This window comes from Rhipicephalus sanguineus, chromosome 11, assembly GCF_013339695.2.
Source record: "Rhipicephalus sanguineus isolate Rsan-2018 chromosome 11, BIME_Rsan_1.4, whole genome shotgun sequence".
NCBI lineage: Eukaryota > Metazoa > Arthropoda > Arachnida > Ixodida > Ixodidae > Rhipicephalus > Rhipicephalus sanguineus.
Window position 1 is genome coordinate 137,450,155 of NC_051186.1, and position 21,203 is coordinate 137,471,357.

Sequence of the window (21,203 nt, forward strand, 5' to 3'; positions counted from 1 at the left end):
AACTCAGAATTTGTTTTGCCGCCAGTGTGACGCTGTCGTTAGATGATAGCTTTAAAATGATTAAGAAATCATCAACATATCTAAAGATATGACAAACACGTGAATCATGAAGAGAGCCCTGAAGCAGGTTGCCAAACTTGGCTAAGAATATCTGGCAAGGAATCGGTGCTACGCACGCCCCAATACAAATTCCTTTTTTCTGTAAGAACTGCGAGCCATTGAATTCCACGACCGTGGAAGAAAGATACATAGTTAACAGTTCAAGGAACGCGTCAACGGACAACCCACAGGCATTTTGAAAGGAAACAGGACCATTCTGATCAATCAGTTCACGCACAGCTAAAAACAGTTCACCATGGGGGATGCTATAAAACAAGTCCTCTATGTGAACAGAGAACGCACCATTGGCGCCTGGGAAACCAGCCTGACGCCACTAGACAGGAGAGCAAGAGCAGAACATACTGTGCTCGCGTGACTGCCGGGATGGAACGCCGCATCCGTTCCTATTCATATGTTTTAGAAGGAAAATCATAGAAGGATACGTCCTCCCTCATTTCTACGTATTGTGGCAGTTGAATGCGCAACAGTTCCGCCAGCATCCTTTAGTTTTGTTTCGGCGATACGCGCCCGCATCGCCTCAACCAGTCGCCACTCTCGCCCGCGGGAGCGGCTGGAGTATGCGCGCTTTGACCGCCAGGGCGGCACTGCCCACACCGCGGAAATTCCAGCGCTGGTTCCCTATTACACCGTCACGGACAAAGAATGCCTGGCGATCATCAGGGCCCTTACGAAGCTCCGACCTTATTTGTATGGTCGCCCATTTGATGTCGTGAAATACCATTATACACTTTGCTGGTTGTAGTCATTGAATGATCCCTCAGGCCATCTCGCCCGCTGGGCACTTCGTCCGCGAGACTACGATGTCCGCGTGCTCTATCGCAACGGCCGCAATGCAGTTTTGCCAGGCGGCATGAAACACAGTATTCACATCTGAATTGCCTATGACGCTGGTTGCACTTGTTCATGCTACAGGCGAGAAAGAACATGTAGGTTTACAAGGTCCAAAGGATCCACAACTGCAACGAATGACCAGCAAAGTCACTTGGCCGAAGCGAACGTCATACACTCCTTGACGTTCTCTCCAAGCACTCGAAAGTGTTCGATTTTTCTAAAAGCAGCCAAGTACCTTCCATTCCACCGTTCCGAATACGTCATCAGATCAACACCAAGTAGGCGCATCTCATATGGCAGGAACCTTATCGAGTGGCACCGTCATAGCGCAAGATCATCAACGGGCAAGTCCAAGAGATGCTTGAAAAGGGAATAATTTAAGAATTGGCGAGACCCTCGGCTGTTCCCGTCATTCGAGTGAAGAAGAAAGATGGCGCATGGAGATTTTGCGCTGACTACCGCTGACTGAATTCGGTTACCACGAAAGACGTGCATTCCCTGCCGCACATTTATGACGCCACAGGGTGCCTGCATTCCTCTTCCTACTTTTCTTCTGTTGACCTGAAATCAGGGTATTGGCAAATTCCGATGCACGCAGCTGACAATGAAAAGACCACATTCGTTACGCTTGATGTGCTGTACGAATTCAACGCAATGCCATTCGGATTATGCAATGCGCCTGCGACATTCGAAAGGTTCATCGACACTGTTCTGTGCGTTTTGAAATGGCAGATCTGTATATAATACTTTGATGACGTCGTAATTTTTGGACGCACGTTTCAGCAGCATAACACTCGCATACATCTTGTGCTCAACTGTAATCAAAAGGCTGGCCTTGTACTGTATTCGGAAAAGTGCAACTTTGCCAGCGACAAACATTGGTGTTGGGACATCTCGTTGATAAAGATGAAAGCAGACCTGACCCACAGAAGACAGCGGCCATTTCATAATTCGAGCTATCTAAATCTGTCAAACAGCTTCGTAGCTTCGTAGGGCTCTGCTCGTATTTTCGGCGGTTCATACCCAGGTTCGCCGATGTCTTTCACCCTCTGACAAATTTTTTACGCAAGAATACTCCGTTTCTGTGGACCCCCGAGCGTGATGCCGCTTTTCACCAGCTCAAGTGTTTGTTAACTTCACAGCCAATACTTCGTCGCCAACAGAGATTCATACAGACGCAAGTGGCATCGGTATCGCGGCCGTTCTCGTTCAGCTCCGTGGCAACAAAGAGCATATCGTGGCGCACGCAAGTCACTGTTTAAGCAAGCCTGAAGCAACTACACTGTGACTGAAGAGAAGTGCCTAGCGGTAGTGTTTGCCGTGCAGCGGTTTGCTCGTACATCTACGGTCGCCCGTTCACTATCGTGACAGGTTACCATTCTCTGTGCTGGCTGGTCAACCTTCGTGATCCATCCGGTCGCCTCGCACGATGGGCCCTTCGTCTGCAGGAATATGTCTTACACCATTTCTTACAAGAGTGGCCGTCGACATTATGATGCGGATTGCCTCTCTAGGATGTGACTACCTACGACGGATTGTGAAGCCGATAACTTTACCCACCCTATAACTTCGCTGTCACCTGATTTTCCCGATGCCTTGACTTTCACCGCTGACCAGCGCAAAGACCCAAGCTTGGAAGCTCTCTTCTCTGCTTCCCCAAAGCCTGTATCCAAATGGCGATATTACGTCTGAGATGGTCTTCTTTACAAGAGGAATTTGTCAACAGAGGGCGCCCGCTTTCTGCTGGTTGTACTTGTGTCTCTCCTAACATCGGTCCTGCGTATTACTCACAATGAACCGACCTCTGGCCACTTAGGAACCACACGAACACTTAGTCGCACCAAAAAGCGATCCCACTGGCCTCAAATGCGCAAAATAATTGATGCATTTGTGGCCATTTGTACACAAAGCCACAAGCCACCTACCTAAGGTCCAGTCGGTGAAGCGGCATCAGCCAAAAGAAACTGTCTACTGAGAAATAAGTCTCATAAATCACCGGAAACGCTGGGTAAAGACAGTACAAAATTACTGTGACTATACTTGCGCAAAAACCCAATAGGTGGTGAGAAATTACTACCTTTCCTACATTAAAAAGCCTGGCTAGCGTGAGAGCAAAAAAAAAAAAAACACGGATGTGGGAATGCCTTAGATCGCAAGCGCTGTTCTCTCTTGTCGAGTTAATTTTGTTTAGTGTAAGGGCTAGCACGAGTTAAGGCACTTAAGATTACATCACGGTCGTCTGACACTTTTGTTTTGTTTTTATAGGCTGCGGTAGACACGTTAAATTCAGTGCAACGAAAAGCGGCTCTCCTGTGGCAAGAAGATATTTGCCCTGGATGGTAAGTCTCACGAACCTTTTTACACGCTGGTGCTCTTATTATGTTCATATATCGCACTCTTGCTAGCAATCCACATGCTGCTAATAAAGAACCGTGCCGGTGTGTTTCCCCTAAGAGATTCTTCGTAGTTCGACTATATCCCTGTCACACGGGCAAGGTTAACTGGGGCGCCTTGAGCTAGTGCACTTACCCCCTAATGTCATTCGCACGCTGTAACACGGGAACCCAGGAAGCACACCGGCACTGGACCGATCTCGGCCCAACGTCGGCAGGCAAATAACGGCAACAATATTGGCCCCACGTGGGCAAATCACGCTTGTGCTACCTTCTCCCACATCGGCCCGATGACGGCTAGCCGGCGTTGGGCCGATGCGGGCTTGCCGGCTTTGGGCCGATGTGAGCTAGCCAGCATCAATCCGAGACGGGCCGGCCGTTATTCAGCCGACGACGGCAAGCCGTCAGTGGACCTATGTAAGCTAGCCGATGCTGCCGTGGTGTCGGCCCCGCCGACGTCGGGTAGCCGCCGGCGTGACCGTTTACACCCGTTATTATGGTGTTTTAGCAATGGTGCCTTACTGTGCGTTAAAGACGGTATTACTGTACCGTCGTGGTCTGCAACTAGCTACTTTATATGGGGACACCGGCGGCAGTTGCTCGATGCATACAGTAACTTGATCAGAAAGGCTCGTACACGTGTTATAAAGTAATACTAAAACTTTAGCGCAAACCGAGCAGAGTGGACAAAGAAACGACGAGGACAAGCGCTAACTTCCAACTATTGTTTTTATTGAAGCAACACACATATATAAATAACTGTCACATGTGATTCCACAGATATCAGTCAACACAAAAGGGGAAACCTAAAAAAACATAAAGAAGCATAAAAAAGCAGCAAAACTACGCCAGACCTACACGTGCGGGTGAATTTATGTACTCTAGTTCCTTTTTTGTCAGTGCGATGGATGGCTTGCTGATGCAGCTTCCATTAGCAATCGCTGCCGCCTCAATGATGAGTCTGGTGCTATCCTTAGGGTGAGATGCCAACACTGTTGTACTGTCAATAAAGGCAGGCATTTGCAATCCGCTCAATGAACCGCCAGGAAACCATCACTGCTGCCTTTTTTCACCTTCTCATTGTGCTCGAGCAATCTCACTTTCAGGCATCTGCCTGTCTGTCCGACGTAACTTTGACCACAAGACAAAGGTATGTGATACACTACGCCCTTCACACATTCGACAAAATCATTTCGGTGCCTAATTTTGCAGCGGTGGGAAGGCCTTCCTACCGGACTGGTTCTGGCACATAACTGCGGCAACTTATTAGGCGCTGAAAACACAACTGAAATTCCCGCTCTTAGACCAATCTTTTTGAGATTGTGCGATATACCATGCAGGTATGGAATCACAGCCACCTTCTTACGAACTGTTGCCTGCGAAACGAACTGTTGCTTGCGAATGAGTGCGGTGTTGCAGTATCTGATTTCCTTGATTTGCTCAAATTTTACCTCACTTCTCCCTATGCTGACTGGAACGGAAGTGTCTTTTTGCAAAAAAGTGATGTCTGCATTGGTTCCTGCATAGCCCCATTGCTTAGTGACCGTTTCTTGGCGCACATGGATAAGAAAGGTTCAAGAACGCTTACAGGAAACAAATGTTAGGAAAAGCTGCCATTTTGTTGATGTCTAATTAATTTTATCTGTGTGTGAGGTTAGATCATTTAATTCCTTCCTGCAGCAAGCATTGGCACTGTTCAAGGATTGCCTAAAGCCGTCAACTCTCACGTACGAGATTCCTGAGAACGGATCCCTGAGGCTCTTGGACCTGAGGCTTTGCTTTTCGAGTTACCATGTATGCTAGAGGTATGAGCCTCGTGCGAAAAAACCTTTGTTGCCTTTTGCCTCTGCACACAGCAAGCTGGTCAAGCGCAGAATTGCTCGTGCCTGTCTTCACAACGCTTCGACCAAGTCATGCTACCACTCGATGCAAGAAAGCTTCTGCGGGCAGATTACTCGTTTGAAGGCAGCTGGTTATTCACGTCCTCTGCTGGTATCTATTTCGGAGAAGCTCCGCAAATGTTCGAAGAACAGTGACGCGTGCACTGATTCGCAGGCAACAGTTCGTAAGAAGGTGTCTGTGATTCCATACCTGCATGGTATATCGCACAATCTCAAAAAGATTGGTCGCAAAAAGCGGGGATTTCAGTTGTGTTTTCAGCGCCTAATGAGTTGTCGTAGTTATGTGCCAGAACCAGTCCGGTAGGACGGCCTTCCAACAGCTGCAGAATTAGGCACCGGAATGAATTGGTCGAATGTGTGAAGGGCGTAGTGTATCACATACCTTTTTCTTGTGGTCAAAGTTACGTCGGACAGACAGGCAGATGCCTGAATGTGGGATTGCTCGAGCACAATATAGAAGGTGAAAAGAGGCAGCAGTGATGGTTTCCTGGCGGCTCATTGAGCGGATTGCAAATGCCTGCCTTTATTGACAGTACAACAGTGTTGGCATCTCACCCTAAGGATAGCACCAGACTCATCATTGAGGCGGCAGCGATTGCTAATGGAAGCTGCATCAGCAAGCCATCCATCGCACTGACAAAAAAGGAACTAGAGTACATAAATTCACCCGCACGTGTAGGTCTTGCGTAGTTTTGCTGCTTTTTAATGTTTTTTTAGGTTTCCCCTTTTGTGTTGACTGATATCTGTGTAATCACATGTGACAGTTATTTATATGTGTGTGTTGCTTTACCAAAAGCGATAGTTGGAAGTTAGCGCTTGTCCTCGTCGTTTCTTTGTCCGCTGTGCTCGGTTTGCGCTGAAGTTTTAGCATTATGGAATACTAACTAGCCCGCTCCCACACCTTGCTTCATTATAATGTAAGACGGCTGCTTGCCGACCACGGTAGGTCAGTATTGCTGTAGTTACTGTACTGTAAGTTAGTAGTGCTAAAATAGCCTATTCGCGGCGCAACCGCATTCATCGACTACCATTGGCGCCGTACTAAAAAATACTTATTATTACAACGACTGCTCCACTGGGGTCTTAGTGTGCCATTGAGACTCAGAATCCTGTGGAACCGTACAAAGACGACAAGGAAAGTCAATATTGTATCCAACACAACTAAAAGGATGAAAGGCCTGCTGCACCAAGACATTTGGAAGGCGATCAACATAAATTTACTCACAGATATGAACACAAGCAGTTCCGGAATAATTATGCCATAAAGGAATACCTAAACATCTGTAGATACCATAGCCAACATCTAAAACAGTACCACAGCAACCGTATTCATCAAGAAAAGCAGGAAAATCCTGATCAAGAATGGGGTCAGGCGAAGAGTTACAATCTCTTCAATGTTGTTCACGGCACAATAACTAGAAATATTTAAAGAACTAGAACGCGAAAAAAGAACTATAATGAGGATTAACAGAGAATATCTTAGCTACTTGCGTTTTGCGGACTATATCGCGCTTTTCAGCAATGACGGTGATGAATCACCCAGAAAAATTCTGGAGATGTAAAGGAAAGGAGCGTTAAAGTAGGATTAAAGACGGACCCTAACAAAACAAAGATAATGTTAGGCGGCCCGGCAAAAAAGCAAGAATAAGTGTGGCAACCAGACTAGAAGAGTACGTGTACACGTGAGCTAATTACTAGCAGAGAAGCACCCCCCCCCCCTGATGTTTATCAAATTAATAAAAGAATAAGGTTTGGTTGGTTCGCAAACGTTAGGCATTAGCAAAACATGACTGGCAATTAAATAAGCGATATTCTTTAAGCGGACATTGCAGTTTTTTCAGCGATAACTTACGGGCCAAAAACATGAATAAAGTGCTGAACGTGACGCGAAAAACATTGCGAGTGGTACCACAAGATCCCATGAACTCTACATCTACACAAGATAGACACGCACTCACGCGCTCCTAACCTGCACAAGGTAATATGCTGGGCGAGTTGGTTTCTAGCTTCTGTATTTTACAGCGCAAGACGACGCCACAGTAAGGAACACAAGACACACGGAGCGCTTACTGACAACTGACATTTTATTGAAACCAGCGAGTCTTTTATACCACTGGTGACATATTGCACGTTTATCCTCGCCACCAGTGGTATAAAAGACTCGCTGGTTTGAATAAGATATCAGTTGTCACCCAGCGCTCCGCGTGTCTTGGGTTCCTTACTGGGGTGTCGTCTTGCGCTCTAAAATATGGAAGCTCTTAATCTCAAGGTAAGAGGGTAACGTAAAGGAATCGTGCATGAAAAACGTGTGCCCGTTAGATCGCTAAAAACACGAGCGAACAAAAAATGCAAGCGCACCACAGTAACAGAATACACAAAAAAAATTCGGCAGATACCACGCGTTGTGGCAATCGGTTTCATAAGAAGCAGTCGGCGAGTACTTCTATGCCGTATTTTATGGCTTTGAGTCAAGCGTTACGAGGTGGATCGACGTGTTTTTGTAAGGGCCGTAGCTGTATGCACATCTAGGGCTTACCAGGCACGTCTACAACATTGGCGTTTATAGGGTAACTTATGGTGCGACGTAACGTCAGTCTTCACGTTAGAGTACTATCGGCCAAAGAAGTAAACGGTCCACGGCTTAGGCGGCCGGAGCAGCCGTGGGGCCATAACGTGGCGCTGCTAAAGTCCCTTGATATATAGAAAGTAGCGACACTCTCCCCCATATCCTCTCCCAAGTGTCCAACCCTCCTCTCCCAAGTGTCCATACCGTATCTATCTCCTCTCGCAAACGACCACCGTGCGGGCGCCGGCCGTATAACCCGGCTCGCGCCATTTCCTATCAAAAATGCTATGTCACGCAGATAACGCGCGCGTTTCCCAGGCGACGGCCCGTGAAGCGGGGACGTGGAAGGCGGGAGAGGAGGGTGCTCGGCGTGGCTGCTCGGTCAAAAGAAAGGCGGTACTTTCCCAAAAATATCCAGGGACTTTAGGCGCTGCTAAAGTCCCTTGATATATAGAAAGTAGCGACACTCTCCTCCATATCCTCTCCCAACTGTCCAACCCTCCATTCCCAAGTGTCCAAACCGTATCTATCTTAGAATAACAGAGAGCTGAGCTAGTTGGTAAGTATTCATTCTAAAAAGACAGGGCGTGCAAACAAGGACACAAGAAAGAAGTCAGGACACCACAAACGCCGACTAACAACTGAAGAGACGCACAACGGCTGAAAAGAAAGAAGGCACGAAAACTTATCTGCGCATGCCCATGCAACAGGCGAACCTATCAATCCGGCACGCGTGGCGGTCTACGTTGAAGATAACTGTTAAGGCATTTGATTTCATCTTTATGCAAGTTAATCGACGGTTGGCTCACGCATGCGTTACCACTATTCTCGATATGCCATGCTTCTATCATCAGGCGCGTTTCTTCATTTCTATGACGGTACAACACTGCGCATTCATCGAATTTTGGCGTGCACTTACAATCTCGACAATGTAAAGATAGATTAGAAGGTGAGCCTCCTGTTAGCGATCTCTTATGTTCTAATAATCTCTGGTTGATGCATCGGCCCGTCTGTCCTACGTAGAAGCGGCCGCAGCTGAAAGGGATCTTATACACCACGCTCGTACGGCAATCAGTGAATTTGTTGGTGTGTTTTACGAAACAAATATCGGTCCGCTTCTTGTCTTTTACTCGCTCATTCTTCCTCTGCACAGCGGCGCAAATCTTACCTAGCTTATTGGCAGCCGTGAAAACAACATTAACGCCGTATCTACTTCCTACTTTCTTTAGCCTGTGAGACACGCAATGAATGTACGGTATACCTACGACACGTTTCTTCTTATCGCTTTCTGCAACCATGCTCGGACTTAACACAATAGACTTCTTTAAACGTTCAGCGACCGTGGCCACTGCATCACGAGGATACCCTACATCCAAAAGACGCGTAACCTGTGCGTTAAAGCTATCACTCGTTTTGTGCTCACACGACTTGGTGAGGGCTGATTTAAGGCAAGACATGGCGATACCATTTTTTACAACCTTCGAGTGCTTCGACGAAAAATTTAACAGCGGTTTCGAAGATCTAGGAGAATACTGCCAGCACACGTGGTTCTTCTGGAACGTTAAAGAAATGTCTAGAAATTGTATTCCATTATTCTGAGGCACCTCTTTAGTAAATCTCAGCCCACCTCCATTAATTTCAAATTTTTCGCTCACGGAAGCTACCACCTTTTCAAAGTCCTCACCACTACAAAAGATCAAGTAATCGTCCACATAACGAAAAATCTTAATAACCGAATTACCTAAGGCGCCTTCCAAAAGATTGTCAATCTTGCTAAGGTATAAATCACTAAGAACCGGAGCAACCTTAGAACCAATACATATCCCTGATTTCTGCACATAAACGCCTTCCTTCCAACCTACAAGCATCGACTTTAAATACATGGAAAGGATTTCTAGAAAAGCCCCGGTAGAAACACCACATTTATCGGTGAAAACGGTCTGGTTCGCTTGTTCGTTAATACATTCATTAACACAATTTAACAACTCCTCATGCGGCAAAGAATAATACAGGTCTTCAATATCCATACTAAAAGCCTTACAACAGCCGGGGTTCTCCTCGGAGAGGAACTGCACTAGTGCCTGAGAATTACGCATACGAAAAGGGTCTGAAAAACTCAAAGAGGTTAAGCAGTTCTGCAAATAACTAGATACAGCGACTTGCCAGGTGCCTTGCTCTGAAAAATTGCTCGAAATGGGATCTCGTTCTTATGTGTTTTGGCTGAAAAAAACAATTCTAAAGTAAGTGATTTAGCCTTCTTGACATTACAAGCTATTCTCTCAAGATTATGTCTTAACAAAAGGTCGACAGCACGTTGCCTGACTACCGATGGCTTAAGTTTTACCGTCCTAAAATTCTTTTCTATGGCTGTTAATGCATTTTCTGAGAACAAACTGTCCGGCATAATTACAAAATACCCTTCCTTATCTGAAATTACTGGCCTGAGTTTCTTTTCGACACAGTAATTAACCAAAGGCTGGACAGGATCAGAACACTTGAGATGCATATTTGAACCCTTGATGCTAGCAACGCAGTCTGAAATGCAGTGGGAACGCTCTTCTTCAGGAACAAGTCTAGTGATTGTACGCGGCAAACTTAAAACGTCTATTGGTTTCAGGTTCGGCTGCGGCCGCTTCTACGTAGGACAGGCGGGCCGATGCATCAACCAGAGATTATTAGAACATAAGAGATCGCTAACAGGAGGCTCACCTTCTAATCTATCTTTACATTGTCGAGATTGTAAGTGCACGCCAAAATTCGATGAATGCGCAGTGTTGTACCGTCATAGAAATGAAGAAACGCGCCTGATGATAGAAGCATGGCATATCGAGAATAGTGGTAACGCATGCGTGAGCCAACCGTCGATTAACTTGCATAAAGATGAAATCAAATGCCTTAACAGTTATCTTCAACGTAGACCGCCACGCGTGCCGGATTGATAGGTTCGCCTGTTGCATGGGCATGCGCAGATAAGTTTTCGTGCCTTCTTTCTTTTCAGCCGTTGTGCGTCTCTTCAGTTGTTAGTCGGCGTTTGTGGTGTCCTGACTTCTTTCTTGTGTCCTTGTTTGCACGCCCTGTCTTTTTAGAATGTATCTATCTCCTCTCCCAAACGACCACCGTGCGGGCGCCGGCCCTATAACCCGGCTCGCGCCACTTTCCTATCAAGAATGCTATGTCACGCTGATAACGCGCGCGTTTCCCAGGCGACGGCCCGTGAAGCGGGGAGGTGGAAGGCGGGAGAGGAGGATGCTTGGCGTGGCTGCTCGGTCAAAAGAAAGGCGGTACTTTCCCAAAAATATCCAGGGACTTTAGGCGTTGCTAAAGTCCCTTGATATATAGAAAGTAGCGACACTCTCCTCCATATCCTCTCCCAACTGTCCAACCCTCCATTCCCAAGTGTCCAAACCGTATCTATCTCCTCTCCCAAACGACCACCGTGCGGGCGCCGGCCCTATAACCCGGCTCGCGCCATTTCCTATCAAAAATGCTATGTCACGCAGATAACGCGCGCGTTTCCCAGGCGACGGCCCGTGAAGCGGGGACGTGGAAGGCGGGAGAGGAGGGTGCTCGGCGTGGCTGCTCGGTCAAAAGAAAGGCGGTACTTTCCCAAAAATATCCAGGGACTTTAGGCGCTGCTAAAGTCCCTTGATATATAGAAAGTAGCGACACTCTCCTCCATATCCTCTCCCAACTGTCCAACCCTCCATTCCCAAGTGTCCAAACCGTATCTATCTCCTCTCCCAAACGACCACCGTGCGGGCGCCGGCCCTATAACCCGGCTCGCGCCACTTTCCTATCAAGAATGCTATGTCACGCTGATAACGCGCGCGTTTCCCAGGCGACGGCCCGTGAAGCGGGGAGGTGGAAGGCGGGAGAGGAGGATGCTTGGCGTGGCGGCTCGGTTAAAAGAAAGACGGTACTTTCCCAAAAATATCCAGGGACTTTAGGCGCTGCTAGAGTCACTGTATATGCTACCTTTAGGTAGCAGAGTTGCGCATAGGTCCGGCTAGCAACCACAGCTGTGCAGTGAAGTCGCACTTCGTTTTTGCAGGCGACATGCCTACCGTGTCGCCGATTAACCTGTCTGGCGTGTCGAAAACCGACGATAAACATTGGCTGTCGATGGCTAGTGTTAATTCAGCTCGCTGCAGCGGCGGCGTCGAGAAATAAACAAATTGGCCCAAGCGGCAGCTTCTCCGCCATGCATGGTTGCTAGCGGCGTTGGAAGACAGATGCGCAACTCTGCTACCAAAAGGTAGCATATACAGTGACTCTAGGCGCTGCTAAAGTCCCTGGATATTTTTTGGGAAAGTACCGTCTTTCTTTGAACCGAGCCGCCACGCCGAGCACCCTCCTCTCCCGCCTTCCACCTCCCCGCTTCACGGGCCGTCGCCCGGCAAACACGCGTGAACCTCTTTCTCTTTTTCTTACGTTTTCACTTTTCGCCGAACCCGACTTCGCGGTCACCTACGTTGCGCGCGTTATCATCGTGACATAGCATTCTTGATAGAAAAGTGGCGCGAGCCGGGTTATAGGGCCGGCGCCCGCACGGTGGCCGTTTGGGAGAGGATATAGATATGGTTTGGACACTTGGGAGAGGAGGATTGGACACTTTGGAGAGGATATGGAGGAGAGTGTCGCTACTTTCTATTATTAAGGGACTTTAGGCGCTGCTACCTCGCACCGCGCTCTGGCGGCGACAGCGCGCGGGGTGACGCGCAATTTCGCCCTCGCCTTCACGCCAGGCCTTCTCACGCTTGATAAATTTGTAGTGCACCGTTCGGTTGCTCTGCTGCTGATGGTCGCGACGAAGGCAACCGGGCACCGGCGCTTGTCCATCACATGGCGCTGTCGCGCATTGGCGGTCTGGCGTATGGCATCAATCCGGAGCACTGAGAAGGAATGAAGACCCGTCCCGATTTTAAATGCGAAGCATTTCTTAGCGAACCTCTGGCACTTTGAGCGTTTCTATCTATCTATCTATCTATCTATCTATCTATCTATCTATCTATCTATCTATCTATCTATCTATCTATCTATCTATCTATCTAGCCGCCTACGTCTGGGTGCTCTCATGATCGCCTCCTTACCTTGGTGAAGACCAAAATTTGCATGGGAGGGTAAGAGGATTTGACGAATATGATTGCCGGGTCAAGACATGAATAACGTTAAAATCCTGTCGCGTACGTCGTCAAACCCTTTCCACTAGACACGTGTGGCACATACCCGTTTCATGTCATGACCGGACAGTCATATTCGCCAAATCCTCTTACCCTCCCATGCCAATTTTGGTCCAGACCAAGTTAAGGAGGCGATCACGAGAGCACCCAGACGTAGGCGGCTAGATAGATAGATAGATAGATAGATAGATAGATAGATAGATAGATAGATAGATAGATAGATAGATAGATAGATAGATAGATAGATAGATAGACAGACAGACAGATAGATAGATAGATAGATAGATAGATAGATAGATAGATAGATAGATAGATAGATAGATAGATAGATAGATAGATAGATAGATAGATAGATAGATAGATAGATAGATAGATAGATAGATAGATAGATAGATAGAAACGCTCAAAGTGCCAAAGGTTTGCTAGTAAATGCTTCGCATTTAAAACTATGATATGCGTGTCGTGAACGGCATGATTGACATGCGACGGTCTTGGTGCTCTCGCGGCCGTTTAGTTAACTTATTGTATCAAGATTGGTATGTCCAAAAAAAAAAAAGCGGCAGGAAGTGGAAGATAGAAGCTTGCGATGAAAAAATCTGTAAACAGGGGGTGGGTGCTCGAGGTGACGTTTCGACAAATGGACTTGTCTTCTTCAAGGCTGGAACTGATTTCCTTAGCTATAGTGTGTATATGCTTCGTGCCCTCTCCACCAGAAGAGAGAAGGGGAGGATAACTGCCAGAGTGACGGTCGGGGAGGGAGGGGGGGAAGAGGCCGCCGTGACGAGCTGCGTGAGGCATAAGGATGGCAAAAAAGAAAGAAAGAAAAGGAACAAAAAGAGGGGGGGGGAGAGAGGGGAGGGTGTACGTTTCGCTGAATGATTGTGATTGGAAGCACGCGGCATTTTAACAATAGTAGGTTCGAAATTCCTAGAAAGGCTTAACTCTGATTGGTTTTCGTTGTGTATGTACCATACCGTATAGATTCAAGAGCCCCCTTAGAAACGTTAATACCTGCTGGCTGGAGTGTATTGAACTTGTGAACAAGGTATGACTCTGTATAATTTCTCTCTCTTGGGGACCTGTCTATGGCGTGACAAGAGAGTATGACGAATATAACTGACTGGCCGTAATGTGTCAAATATGACATGCATGTCATGTGCGGCATGACTTCCATGACACGGTGTTGGGGCGCTCGCGGCCGTGTGAATGAATGAGAATATACCAAAATTAGTACGACGTGACAGTTCTGTGTGACGAACATAACTGACAGGTGGTAACATGAAAATCATGACATGCGTGTCATGTGCAACATGACTTACATGTCAAGCTCATGGTGCGCTCGCAGCCGCTTCATTCAGTGGATGCATAACAAAATTGATATGGCGTGACATGACTGTATAAATAACATAAATTACAGGTCTTAACATGCAAATTATAACATGCATGTCATGTAAGTCATGCCGTTCGCTAGCTTGATGTGTACCACAATTGCTATTGCTCGACGTGACTGTATCACGAACAGAAATGACAAGTAATAACATAAAGCTTCGGCAGATCCCACGCGTTGTGGGAATCGGTTTCATGCGAAGCAGTCAGCGATCATATCTACGCTGTATTTTATGGCTTTGCGCTAAGCGTTACGAGGTGGATCGACATGTTTTTGTAAGTGTAGTAGCTGTGTGCACATCGCGGGCTTACCAGGCACGTCGAGAATTCTGGCGTTTAAAGGGTAATTTAGGTGCGACGTAACGTCAGCCCTTATGTTACAGTACATACATCAGTATTATCGAAACTAAGTGCACTTTATGGTGCAAGCATGAGGATATCATGCGTATATTTCGTTGATGCATTCCTCCGGGGTTGAGCAATGCTTCCATATAGCTTGCTAGAACATAGGAATACAAATGTAATGTTTATTAGACTGCTATAAAAGCGGAGCCAACACTGGAACCACAGACATTAATCTTATATGACGCCTGTATCGTAGGAGTACATATGTGCTGTTTATTGCTTTCTTGTAAAATTATATAGCCAGCACCACAACGACAACTGACGTTGCACCGACATTAAAGCTGCATATGCTGTTTTTCCAAACCAGTTTATAGACCTGGCGTGGTTCTGTGGTACAATACCCGATTGCCAAGTAGAATGCTTAGGTTAGATTCCTACTAGGATCCTAATTTATATTATTTCCATTCGTCGGGTCAACGCTGCCGAAGTTTCTTAACGCTCCAGTCTTTAAACGACCAATGTCTGTTCTCGCCATTCCTGGGTAGATATGAACTGTCAATCATCTGTGGCGCATACCCGCACACCGCGGCCAGTGGTAAACGGGTATGTACCACACGTATCTAGAGGAAAGGGTTTGTCGACGTACGCGACAGGTTTTTAACGTTATTCATGTCAAGAGCAGACAGTCTTGCCCTCCGATGCCAATATCGTAGGTACAGCGCAACATCGGTGGGAAAAAACGACACACAGGAAAGAGCGCTGACTATCAACTAAAGTTAATTGAAGGTTTTTTAAAGACGATAGTCTTTCTTGGGGAACTTAAACGCAGAAATTTTGGTCTGTCTTTCTGTCTGTCTGTCTGTCTTTCTGTTTGTCGGCACGTCCCGCGATTCAGCCACTCGGCCAAAGTTGAACCACTTGCCCAAGGGCCAGCCGTCTTGAACTGGTACGGCTGTTCATACTTGTGAACGTTGTCGATCAAAAAGTAAATATCATGCATATCTGAGGTGCAACATCACTAGCTAAGTATTAGGTGGCGTGTTCCTTTAATAGAAAATGCATACATACGTAATTTTAAGGACCCTAGTTTCTTAAGCTGCGCTGAAAATGCATAAGAATGGAAGCTTGAGCGAGTTGGTATGCGTTCATCTTTCTTGAAACAGCGCTCACTAGACGACGACGAAGTAAAAGAAGGCACAGGACAGGCAGCGCCTGTCCTGTGCCTTCTTTTACTTCGTCGTCGTCTAGTGAGCGCTGTTTCAACAAAGCTGAAAATGCGACTGCGCTGAAATTTGCCTTCCTCCGTGCCCTTCGCACGAGCTCATTGTTGTGTTTCGGTTTCGGTTCTGTATTGCACTGTACGAATGCCATGGGTTGGTGTTGAAAAATTTTACTTTTGAGAAGGCCAAGAAGGTGAAAAAAAATATTGAAAAAATGAAAAAGCAGCGTTGTGGGCGGCCTTCAGGCTGCCGGGTGTGGGCGCCGCTCTGGCGTTCCTGTTTTACCCAGGCGACGTGTAAATAAAAGAGTGTGTGGAGAGTACTCGTTGAGTGCGGACGTTTCTCAGCTTCAGCGCTTCGCGCCAAACCGCGTTTTCGGGCTGGCTGGCGTCCCCGCCGGTCGCGTTGGTCACCGCCGGTCTTCGCCTGCTGCTGCGCCGGGACTACCAGCACGCAACACAGCACTCATGTTTCCCGACGTATTGCCAGATGGCGTCCATATCTCACACAGCGCCTCTTCTATCGTCTTTACACGACATTTGCAGCGAAGCACGCAGATACGCGGCCAATTTTTTTTCCTACTGATGTTAAGCTGTACCTACGATATTCAGCATGGACCAACTCGCCCAAATCAAGCTCTTGTTGCTCCGATGCGAGTTTTGGTCTACACAATAGATAGATAGATAGATAGATAGATAGATAGATAGATAGATAGATAGATAGATAGATAGATAGATAGATAGATAGATAGATAGATAGATAGATAGATAGATAGATAGATAGATAGATAGATAGATAGATAGATAGATAGATACGCTCAAATTGACATAGGTTCGCTCAGAAATGCGTAGCGTTTAAGCCTCATGAGATGTATGTCGTGTAAGGCATGATTATTTTGCCACGCTCATGGCGCGCTAGCGGCTACTTCATTCATTGGTTATATACCAAAATTGGTATTACGTGACGTGACTGCATGACGAACATAAGTGAAGTGTAACAACATAAAATGGTGAGATGTGCGACATGTACTGCATGATTTACGTACCACGCTCATGGTCAGTTCAAAACCGTTTTGCTTGCTTGATATATGCCGAAATCGGCATGGCGCGACTTGACTGTATGACAAACATAAATGACAGGCAACATGAAAATCTTGACACGCATCCCATGTGCGGCATGAAAAGGTTCTATCATGAAAATCATGATTTACACGCCACACTCATGGTGCACTCGTGGACGTTTCACTAGCTTGATATAAAACAAAAGTGGCATGGCCTTGCGTGACTGTATGACAAACATAAATGGCAAATGGTAACATGAAAATCATTTTGCAGTAAGACTTTGGTCTGGGCGAGTTGGTTTATAGCAAAGGGAAGGCACAGCGCAACTGAGACAATGGACAAGAACACGCAACACACACGAGCGCTCGCGTGTTCTTGTCCATTGTCTCAGTTGCGCTGTCGCTTCCCGTTGCTATGAAAAATCATGGAACTCATCTCATGTGCGGCATGATTTACTTGCCACGCTCATGGTGCTCTCGCGGCTGTTTCGCAAGCTTGTTGTATACCAAAATCGGCATTGCGCGACGTGACTCTATGATGAAGATAAATGACAAATATTAGCATAAAAATCATGAGGTGTATGTCATGTACGGCATGATTCACCTGCCATGGTCAAGGTGCGCTCGTGGCCGTTTCATTCACCTGATATACAGGGTGTTTCAAGAAATGTGTCCAACCTTCTAAAAAAATCAGGAAAATGCGATATTTGCTTGGGGCTTTCAGAATTTTTTTTCTGTAGCGACAGGAATCCTAAGGTTGTTAGGGACATCATTTAGGGCAGTAATTAAGAAAGTTACATTAATTAACATTTTAATTAGTGGAGTTAGGTGATTGTGTCAAATGGGAGAATTGAAGCTCCTCATGCGAGGAACCCATCCGAGCTTTGAGATTTCGAAAAAGCGTCCTCTAGTAATTGTTGTGGCGTAATGAAATTCAACGAAATGCAACGGCTTTCAACAGCGAAAGCCATCGAATTCGGTTGACTTTCATTACTTCGTAATTATTACTGGAGGCCGCTTTTTCGAAATGTCAATGTTGGGATGGGTTTGAGGAACGAAGAACTTCAATTCCCTAATTTGACACAGTCACCTAACTCCCCTAACTAAAAAGGTAATTAATTGAACTTTCTTAATTACTGTTTCAAGTCATGTCTCTAACCATCTTAAGATGCCTAGCGCTAAAGAAAAAGTCATTCACTCATTTTGGACGTCTCAGAAAAATGTAGCAGTTGCGTTCTTACACGTTTCTGTTTAGGTTTCGCCATTGAATTTGGTTGAATTTCAATACGTCGTAATTATTACTAGATGCCACTTTTTCGAAATCTCAAAAGTTGGGTTGGGTTTCTGGCGTGAAGAACTTCAATTCTCCCATTGGACACAACAACGTACCTTCACTAATTAAAAGTTATTTAATTGTTTAAATTACAGTTCCAAATAATTTCTTTAGCCATCCTAAAATACCTGCCACTACAGAAAAACCAATTCTGAAGGCAGCAATGAAATATCGCATTTTCCTGATTTTTTTAGAAGGTTGGACACATTTCTTGAAACACCCTGTATAGCAAAATTGATACGGTGTGACATGACTGTATGAAGAACAGGTACTAACGTGTGAATTGTGATATACATGTCATATACGGCATGACTTATATGCCACGCTCATTGTGCGCTCGAGGCCGTTTCGCTTTCTCGATATATGCCTAAATTGCTAAGGCGTTACAGTGTCTATAGGATGAACTTAGACGACAGGTCCTACCTGTCGACAGATCCTACCTGGCGCGTCGTCCCATGTCCTTCTTTCTCTTTGTGTGCCGTAGTATCACGCCCCTCTGTTTATCATGAACCAACACCTACTCACCCAACTTTTTACGTTACTAAGGTCCTACCATGCAAATTATAACATGCATATTATGTAGGCCATGACTTACATGCCACGCTCATGGTTTGCTCGACGCCGTTTCATTCGCTGAATATATAACAAAACTGCTATGGCATGACGTGACTCCATGACGAACATAGATGACAGGTTCTAACATGATAATCATGGTATGCATGCCATCTGGTGCGCTTCCGGTCCTTTTGTTAACTGGATATATACAAAAATTAGCGGGGCATTAGATGAGTGCATGACGAACATAAATGATCGGTCCTAACATGGTGACATGAGTTCGTGACGAAAAAAAATGACAGGTCATGCATTGTATATACCAAAATATAGATTTCGTTAGCATGGTATATACCAGATTGTACAGGCATGCATGCATGATAAACATACGACAGTGAACTACATGTCATGGCATGAATGCCTTCATTTGCCTTAAAGGCAAACTATGCGATGTATGCATTTCCTCCTTACTGACTGCTTCATATTACATCAAGCCCCGCAGTGCATGGGATCTGCCGGATTTTTTAAACAGTATTTCAATCTACACAGTTGATAGCAGGATAGATGATAGTACCTTGTTAGCAATTTGTGGCAGTTCGTGTTACCGCTAATTAGTAAATCCTTGTAAATATAAACAATTAAAAGTCTGTAGCAGTGCCGATATGTTTTCAACAAAAGGTATGTAAGAGATGGCAATTCTAGTTTAAAATTATTAGTTCGGATGCCAACGTTTATTTAGAGCGTTTTAATAAGCATTAATTAATTTATTACTGGATCTGCTTTTATTGTATTACATAGGAAATGAAAATTAAGAATATGACTGCAGTGACAGTCTTAATGTGTAATTAGCACCTAGAAGGTTTCTATAATTACGGCAATTCAGAAACTAGAATGAATAATCAGCATTCACAGAGAGTAATAATTAACCAGCAAAGAGGACGCTTTACAGAAAACCAACAGCCAGCCAGCAATACCTAGATTACACTAGTCATCACCCGCGAAACTGCAAACAAGAGATATTTGTAGGACAGGCGAGGCGTATAAGAAGGATCTGTAGCGACGACAGCGACTACGTTCACCACTTAAGCAACCTAAAGGAAACATTAGTTAAAAGAAATTACCCGCAAGATGCTCTAAACAAGGTCTACAACGAAGCATGTCAACTGGACAGGAAATCATCACTAGCTCAAAGGACCCCCGTAGCACAGCCCTACCAACCGCCAGCATTTATAACCAAATACTCAAATGCGCTGCCAAACATAAATAATATCCTCCTTAAGTATTACCCAGTACTGAAAAGCAACGAGCGCCTTAGAAAAGCGTTACCCGGAGTACCAAAGGTCGTGTATCGTCGCAATAGGAATTTTAAGGACATGTTGGTGCATGCAAATGTAAACCCTCATTCTACTGCCCAAATAACACCTTGTTCTCGTCCAAGATGCAAGGCTTGTAAACTCCTTCAAGATGACCTTATAGTGAAAAGCACCGGAAGTGATTACGTCCATCATATAAAATCCAGTTTTACCTGCACTAATTCAAACGTTATCTACATGACCGAATGTTCATATTGTCAAAAACGGTACATTGGCGAAACGGGACAACCTGCTAATGTTAGTTCAAACGGGCATCGCGTGGACACGGCAAAGTTACCCAAAGCAGTGGCACAGCATTTCAATGTAGCAGGTCACATCTTCGACGATCTCAAACATGACATGCTTCAGTCAAACTTCCGGTACCCAAGAGACAGAAAATATACACAGTCATACCTTATTCACAGCTTCAATACATTCCAGCCAGTAGGTATTAACGTTCCTAAGGGGGCTCTTGAATCTATTCGGTATGGTACATACACAAACAAAACCAACGAGAGTTAAGCCCTTCTTCTAGGAATTTCGAACCTACTATTGTTAAAATGCCACGTGCTTCCACTGACAATCATCCACTGACAATCAACATCTAGGCACACTTGTTTCCGGATGTGTGGGGTTACTAATGAATGGTAGATGTAAACTGAAGTTTTTTAGGCTTGCGTATACAAGCTGTCATTACAAAGGAACATGATAGTGCATATGCATATTTCAAGCACACAATAAGATACGACCATAAATAATTGTATAATATCAGTAATTGCTGTTATTGATAGATAACAGTAATTAGTGATCCGGGGTAAATATTACCTCATATCAATATTAATGGCAGGGGCTTAACGCCCCAAAACCGCATTATCATTATGAGAGACGCCGTAGCGGATGGCTCCGGAAATTTCGACCGCCTGCGGTTCTTTAACGTGCACCTAAATCTAAGTACACGGGCCTC